This window comes from Hylobates moloch, unplaced genomic scaffold, assembly GCF_009828535.3.
Source record: "Hylobates moloch isolate HMO894 unplaced genomic scaffold, HMol_V3 SCAFFOLD_30, whole genome shotgun sequence".
NCBI classification, from domain to species: Eukaryota; Metazoa; Chordata; class Mammalia; order Primates; family Hylobatidae; genus Hylobates; species Hylobates moloch.
Window position 1 is genome coordinate 3,005,653 of NW_026652305.1, and position 7,887 is coordinate 3,013,539.

The window sequence follows — 7,887 nt, forward strand, 5'->3', positions numbered from 1 at the left end:
AAATAAATAAATAAATAAATAAATAAATAAATAAATAAATAAAATAAAACTGCTGTCTGTGTAGCCCTGCTAGACACAGATTGTAGACAGAAATAATTAAGGTCTCAAAAAAATTATAGATGGCAAAAATATGCAGCTACAAGTGGCGGGTGCCTGTAATCCCAGCTACTTGGGAGGCTGAAGCAGGAGAATCACTTGATCCCCGGAGCAGAGGTTGCAGTGGACCAAGATCGCCCCACTGCACTCCAGCCTGGGGGACAAAGTGACACTCCGTCTCAAAAAAAAAAAAAAAGAAAATTTAATATGTGATCTAAGAATATAACTGACAGTATTTATGAGTAGAATTTAAAAATAAGCTCTCAAAGGTGGTCAAGCTATCAAGCAGTGTGTTTTGGTAATGAACCATAAACTAAAGAAATAGAATATTTCAAATGATTTTTCTGTTATCTGTGCATTTTGGTAGTATTGCTCTTAAATAAGACAGGAATCTTTACATTCACAAATATAGGGCTAGGCTTTATAGATCAGAAGATATCTCTTCTCCACCAGTCTTGATGAATGCTGATATGTATTTATATGCCCATTTCCATTTTTTCTCTACTGCACAGGCTTCATTGCTTCTTGTCCAGTCAACAGAAACAAACTGAAAATAATAAAGAGGCTCTTGTTATTGTTGTTTTGGTTATATTCCAGGAACAATTTTCTTTTAAGTGTATTATTCCTAGGATTGAAAGTAAAGGTTGAGTACATTTCTGACATGGATCAAACGTACATATTTATCTATTATGACACACTCCACCTGCTTTTTTCTTTGTAAATTAGTGTACTATATGTTTGTTGTGAACCTTAAAAACATAAAGAAAATGCATGTGAAGGGCTTGGCACAGTACCCAACAAACAGTAAATGATAACCAACATTTATTTATTACAAGTCATTCCTGAAGGAGAATTTTTGTAGATCATATATCTCATTTATTTTACATTGCCTATTATAATCCTTTGTTTTAAAAGATGACTTTTCCATATCTTCATTCCCATCATTCAGTAGCAGTGGTCTTATCTGAACCATTGTTTCCAAGACAAAATTACATTATTTACTCCATCAAAAGGAAACTAAATTAAACCATATGAGTAGGTTCATTTAATCAGCAAATATTTATTATAAAGTTAATGCATCATCACTCTATCAGAGATTCCTCAGCTCTTGGGGACCAACAAAATATTACTCTTTTAGATTCTAACTTATTATCCACCCCACTATGCTCTAGATTACAGCACATCATAATTTTATTCAACATTGATCTAAAACGCTACTTCTTCCATGCCATCCTTGCCCACCCCAGGCTCAAATTATCCTCCAGTCCTCTGAACTCTCATAGCAACTCATCAACCATATCATGACACTTCTCATTTACGTGTGCATCAATCTTTAAACAATTGTTTGCTACTATGTTACAAATATATGGTAAAAGCTTTCAGAGAAAATATGGACTCGGCCCTTTTCTGGTACAAGATTACAAAAGGAAAAATACCAGCAAAAAATTATTTTGTTTACTTTACTTCTGGTATGCTAAATACACTATTCAGAAGTGAATGGATACCAGGAAGTAATAATGATCTCTAATTTTATCTCTAATTTTATCCCCGGGTTAAAGATATCTCCTTGGAAAACAGAACAGAAGTAAATACAATACCACTAGGTGTCACTGGGGAAGGAGAAGAGACTAAACAAGAAGATTAAGGAAAAGTCAAGTTGAAGCCTTACCATAAATGCATTATTTATGGAAAGATGCATTGCAGCTTTTACAGAAAAGATAACATCCCATCAACAGTTCCAAAGAAAAGTAGAAGTAGTGAGGAAAAGGAGTCTGGCTTCAATAGTTCTGAAAGCAGCTGCTGAGATGTATCAGGCCAGAGGAACTCCAGCTGCTGGTTCTGTGAGCAATGCCAAAGGCTTCACATTCCAAATATGTATCACAACTCAGGGAGAATACCAATATTTTAAACAAATGTATTGATAAGTAGAAACTAGAGTTAAACAGACAGAAATGATATTTTGGTTGAGATATATTGTAAATTTTGTATTTAGTTCTGAAATTTATTGTGTCTTTGTAACTTAGGGTGCAACACTGAATAATTAATCAGTATAATCTTTTATACAATGAGAAAATAAATATAGAACCTGTCCTCTTACAGGCTGTCTGTGAAGATAAAGTAATGGTAGGTATTCTATAAACCACATTGTACTTTTTTAGAATTAATATTATTATCAATTTTACTCATTTATTTTTTATTATATATTCAGGAATTAACTATTTTAAATTCGCTTAGGAAATATTTACTTATTGGAAAACAATTTGTGTTTTGAATCATAAACATTACGATCTTATAACTCACACTGTTGAAACCATTCTGAATTCTCTCAATGTTAACTCCTTTATTGTCTTCCGGGGGCCTTAGTTTCCTTGGCTATTTAATAACCACTTCTGTGTATTGAAATAATTGTGAGCTGTGACAGGGTAAGTATGCCAGTTGGACAAACTAGGGTTATCAAGCAATAAATCAGTGACCTGCTAGAATAAAGACGCCTACAGCCCAGACTACAAATTCTATTTTCAAAGATTTTTAGTTAGTGATATTTCCCTCTGGGAAATTCTTTTCTAAAATGTATCCAAAGTACAAAACTCATCCTCTCCCCTTATCTCAAGCTTTTTATTTAGGTCGTGGAAATAAGCCAGGTATAACAGCTCTGAAGTTATTTCTGTGGTTTTTATTAGAAACAACCTCTACTCCAACTCCCCATACTTTCTATGCTCCAGCCCTACAATGCACATTTTGCCCATTGCATAGATGTCAGTGCAGTACTACCCAGGCTCTCAGGCTCTAATACATTATACACACTTTCTGGGCAAGATGGCTGATGGTCTCATCTTCCCATCTTACAGAGAAGAAAATAGAAAGTACGCATTTTTTCCTCAGAATAACATAATAAATCAGTAACAGAGTGCTTTAGAAACTTATACCTTATTTATAAATTATCATTTATCTCCACAGAAGGCTAATTCTAAAGTTGTCTTCTAAATGTCCCAGAGTTGTTCTGAGAAACACAAAATGTGCCGTCTGTCACTTTCCTCCATAAACATCCAAAGAACCTTAATGGCCCTAAGAATCTAACTCCAACCCACCCATCAAGCCATATTTAAATCATTTATTCATTCATTCACCTCAAAAGGCAATGAAATTGATGTTGAGAAAAAAATGTATATAATATAGAAATATTCTCTGCCTTCATGGCACTTCAAGTTTAATGCAGGAGAAAGACATGGCCCAGAAGGTCACAACGACATTCTCACACAAATGATTGAGTCCTGGCTTTCTCGTGCACACATCCTCTCAACATCAGCCACGCTACTTTTCCCATACAATTCCCTACCTTCCCTTTTCAAGCCTGGTTAATTTCCTGTGGCCTTTGCACATTGTTGGTGCCTTGGTGCTTTATCTGTCTGGAATATTCAAGTTTCTTTCCTGGCAAAATCCTATTGTTTTATTCTACGTAATTATTACCCAAGCAGACACTTTTTCTACCAAAGCTGATCGTTTTTTAAATTTTCTGTGTTATATTCTTTTAGAGCCATCTTTTTTTTTTTTTTTTTTTTCCCGAGACGGAATTTTGCTCTTGTCGCCAGGCTGGAGTGCAGTGGCGCGACCTCGGCTCACTGCAACCTTCTTCTCCTGGGTTCAAGCGATTCTCCTGCCTCAGTCTCCCGAGTAGCTGGGATTACAGGCACCAGCCACCACGCACGGCTAATTTTCATATTTTTAGTAGAGACGAGGTTTCACCATGTTGGCCAGGCTGGTCTAGAACTCCTGACCTCAGGTGATCCACCTGCCTCAGCCTCCCACAGTGAGCGTGAGCCACTGCGCCCGGCCTAGAGCCATCTTTTGACAACTGTGTCTTGTTCTCTAGTTAAGAGCAAAGTTCTAAAATAGCATGCATGGGTTTGAAACTTGTTCCTGCCAAGGTTTTACTGTGTTGATGAACAAATAATTTATAAATGATCTGATAATCAGTTTTATTATCTTTAAAATGGGGTTATAATGGCATTTACCTCTGAAGGTTTTCACAGTAAGGGTATGAATTAATGCCAGTAAAATATAAGCTTGACAAATATTAAGTGTTTCATTAATATTAGTTTTTAATGTTATTTTCAAGCCCAATTCCCTGGCTTAAAATAGTTCTCAATAAATACATACTGAAATATATATATTGAAAATGTAAAAATACAAGTTTATAATTAGCATAAATCTGTCTACTGGAATTTAAGGAGATTTAAAGCAAAAAAACATAAAGTGGAGCCTACAACTAAGCCTGAAGCCACCCAGCCTAACGTAAAAAAGTATCCAATGAGAATCAACACTTACTTCATAGCAAGCTTTCCAATCCTAACCCTATCCAAATGCAGAAGATGTTTCCTTTTCTTTTCTTTCTGAATTTATTTGCCTTCAGTTGGCTTTGATGATTTTATGAAGGTAGGCTTCTCTTGTTTGTTTCATTTTTTCTCCCCCTCACTGTATGGTTAGGAGTCTAAGGAAGTGGCACAACTGTGTTTCACGTTTTCTGTTCCTCAAAGGACAATGCATTTAATCACCTGAGCACTTGGAACTCCATTGTGATGCAAGTAAACAATGATGTAGTATAGCTTAAAAAATTAACAAACAATTTTCCTTAAAAAAATTTAAAAAACATTAAAAATGAATTTAAGAAAAGTGTATCTATTTTGCAATAAAATTATATTATTTCAACTTATTCAAATATGACAACATGTGTAGCAAAAATAAATACATACATACATACATACAAGGAAAGAAAACAAATGTTGTCATTTTAAAAATGTGTATTTTTGCTCTTGTGGTTAAACAAACAAAAATTATGATGACAGCAGTTTTACGTCTACATTGGTGCCATAATGTCTCATTTGGTACACCTGAAGAGAAACGATTACAGTTAAAAATATCACTAGTCTTATAGACTGCTTCTGGCCCCCTGAAAAACTAAAATATGCATGTAAAGAGGTTGATACTTTCTTTCTTTCTTTCTTTTTTTTTTTTGAGATGGAGTCTCCCTCTGTTGCCCAGGCTGGAGTGCAGTGGTGCCATCTTGGCTCACTGCAACATCTGCCTCCTAGATTCAAGCGATTCTCCTGGCTCAGCCTCCAGAGTAGTTGGGATTACAGGCATCTGCCACCACGCCCAGCTAATTTTTTGTATTTTTTAGTAGAGATGGGATTTCGCCACGTTGGCCAGGCTGGTCTTGAACTCCTGACCTCAGGTGATCCACCAGCCTCGACCTCCCAAAATGTTGAGATTACAGGTGTGAGCCACCATGCCTGGCCAAGAGGTTGATACTTTCTTTACACATCTAGCTGGAAATTATCACCTTCACCTTCTATATTCTCTAACAAAGTCTGATTTTAGTTTTCAAAGTCAGATGTTTATGGATTATAGTCTCTAGATTCTACATTACTATGCTATGAATTTGAAAGAGATAGAAGAATATTTCCAGTCTTTAAATATTAATCTTTGCCTCTTTGTATTAAAATGACAATAAATAAAATCAAGTCTGAACATTTTAATGAATTTTGGTGTAAGATCTATAAAGAATATTTGAAAGATTTTAAGAGTTCTCAACAATTTATAAAGATGAAAATGAAATATTTTCAAGTTAGTGGGCAGGACAGTGGATTGTGATAGGGTCATTAACATCCAGAAAGAAGATATTGATTAATTGAGGGCCAGAGTAAGACAATGAGAAACAGTAAGATAAAGAAACAGTTAAGATTATTTTTATAAAAAATCAAAAATAATGCGCTATACAGAAATGTCAGTCAGTTTAAATTTTCAAAAATCGGCTGAAATATTTTAAACTGTAAAACCTAGACCATATTAAAAGTTCTTTGGTATTGTTTCAAAAATATGAGCAACTTAAAAATAGATGATAGTTACAAGTCGTCTTTTTTTAAAAAAAAAAAGAATTAACAGCCACAAGCAGCAGGGTCTACACAAGAAATGTTCAAAATGAAAGACAGTTAAATACCACATCTCATTCTCTGACACATAAGGTTGATGGCTCACTGCCTCTTAGACTGACACCAAGCACTGAGGACCTAACTTTTGCCTCCCATGTGAAGTCGGAGAAAAATAATACCAATTATTGCAATGTGTACAACATCCACCTTTATGTGTTCAGTGTTTGCTTGGGGGATGTCATTCTAGACAACATTATCATCTTATGTGTTTCCTACATTAACAATGACATAGCCATTTAAGCAATATCACCATTTCCTTATCCTGGCAAGAGTATCCTGGATATAATCCTAAGTGCTCAAGTTTGCCGTTTTTCATATTCACTCTTTAAGGTATTCTATCAAAGCCTCACACCACTGCATTTTCATACATGAAAAGTTTTGACCATAAGCAGCGTATGAGTTCATAGCAAAGATCAGATTGTTAGAGAGTCAGAAAATCAGAGATCTTTCCCAGTAAGCTTTACTAACTAGATGAAGGATGCAATTCATTATGAAACACTGACAAAGCAGAGGAAGGCATAAACTGCAAATGCAAACAAGTTGTATGTCTGATCACTCTATACAGAAGGGAGTTGTTTTGGTCATGAAATATCTCCATTTCATACTTTGACAGGTACATTGCTTAGCTGACATTTTCTACAGATCAGTGCCCCATAAATTCTTACAGTTTATCTTTGGTTACTATAAACTGGAGGTTAGCCAACTTCGTCAGATGTACTTTGTTTTTAATCCCATCTTTGTCATTAAAAGTATTTGAGATTTTGGACTTATACTTCATTGTTCTAAGCCTTATATTTTTCATACATCAAATACAATTCTGTAGACATGATTAAATAAGATAATGTATGTAATACACTTAACACAGGGCCTAAAACGTAGGAAGAATTCAATGAAGGTTGCCGTTGTGTTGTAACCCTAGCACTTTTCTACTGTCTCCTTTTGAAAGTCTTCTCTCTAAAAGTAGGAACCTTATAATGGGAGCAGAGCCTAGTCTCTAATACATTTAATTTAATATATTGCCTTGGCAGTGTTTCTAGCAAAACGTTTAGGTTAGAGAGATATTGTTCTTCTACACTGGGAGCTACAAAATGCTTAAGAATGCATGATATCATTTTGTTTTTCAACTCGACTCAACTACACATGTTGATCAGGGGTTTCAGGTTATATTTACTGAGTTCACCTTTGCATCCAACCCCTGTTGAAGTTAACACCATTCTTTTGCTGCATCGATCACTGGTGAAACAAAGTCCATCTGGCATTCTTCCCAGGTATATCGGCTACAGTTCAAGGTCAAAACTTTCTGTGCTCCCTAAAGGAACCTGACCCCCTTAATAAGGTTTATTTCTTTTTACCTATGTCTCATGCCTAGAAACTCCCTTGAACTGCCTTCTTACTGGCTCAAATCCCAGTCAGTTCAAAAGAGATTTCACTTCTCTTATAACTCCCTTCTTTAGATTCACTTTATGTACAGAAAAAGTTTCTTGTAAGTGCCGCTTGAAGATCCCAAGTCATCATGACTGACTAACCTGAATCAGCTACCCCTTTAATTTTTCAAATTTTACCAAACAGTCTTTTCTGTTGTGACCTTTGAATCTACTCTCATTTATACATCCATATTCCAACCTTTAGAACCAGATAATACTCTTCTGTTAAGGGATCCACAAATTTTTACCAATTTTTATATGTTACACTTTTATATTATTATAGTTTTGTCTCATAGTTTCAAGGTGTCAAGACACTTCCAAGAGGTTTCCTAACATGAATGAGAAGTATAAGCAATTTTTCATTAGGGTTTAAGGAT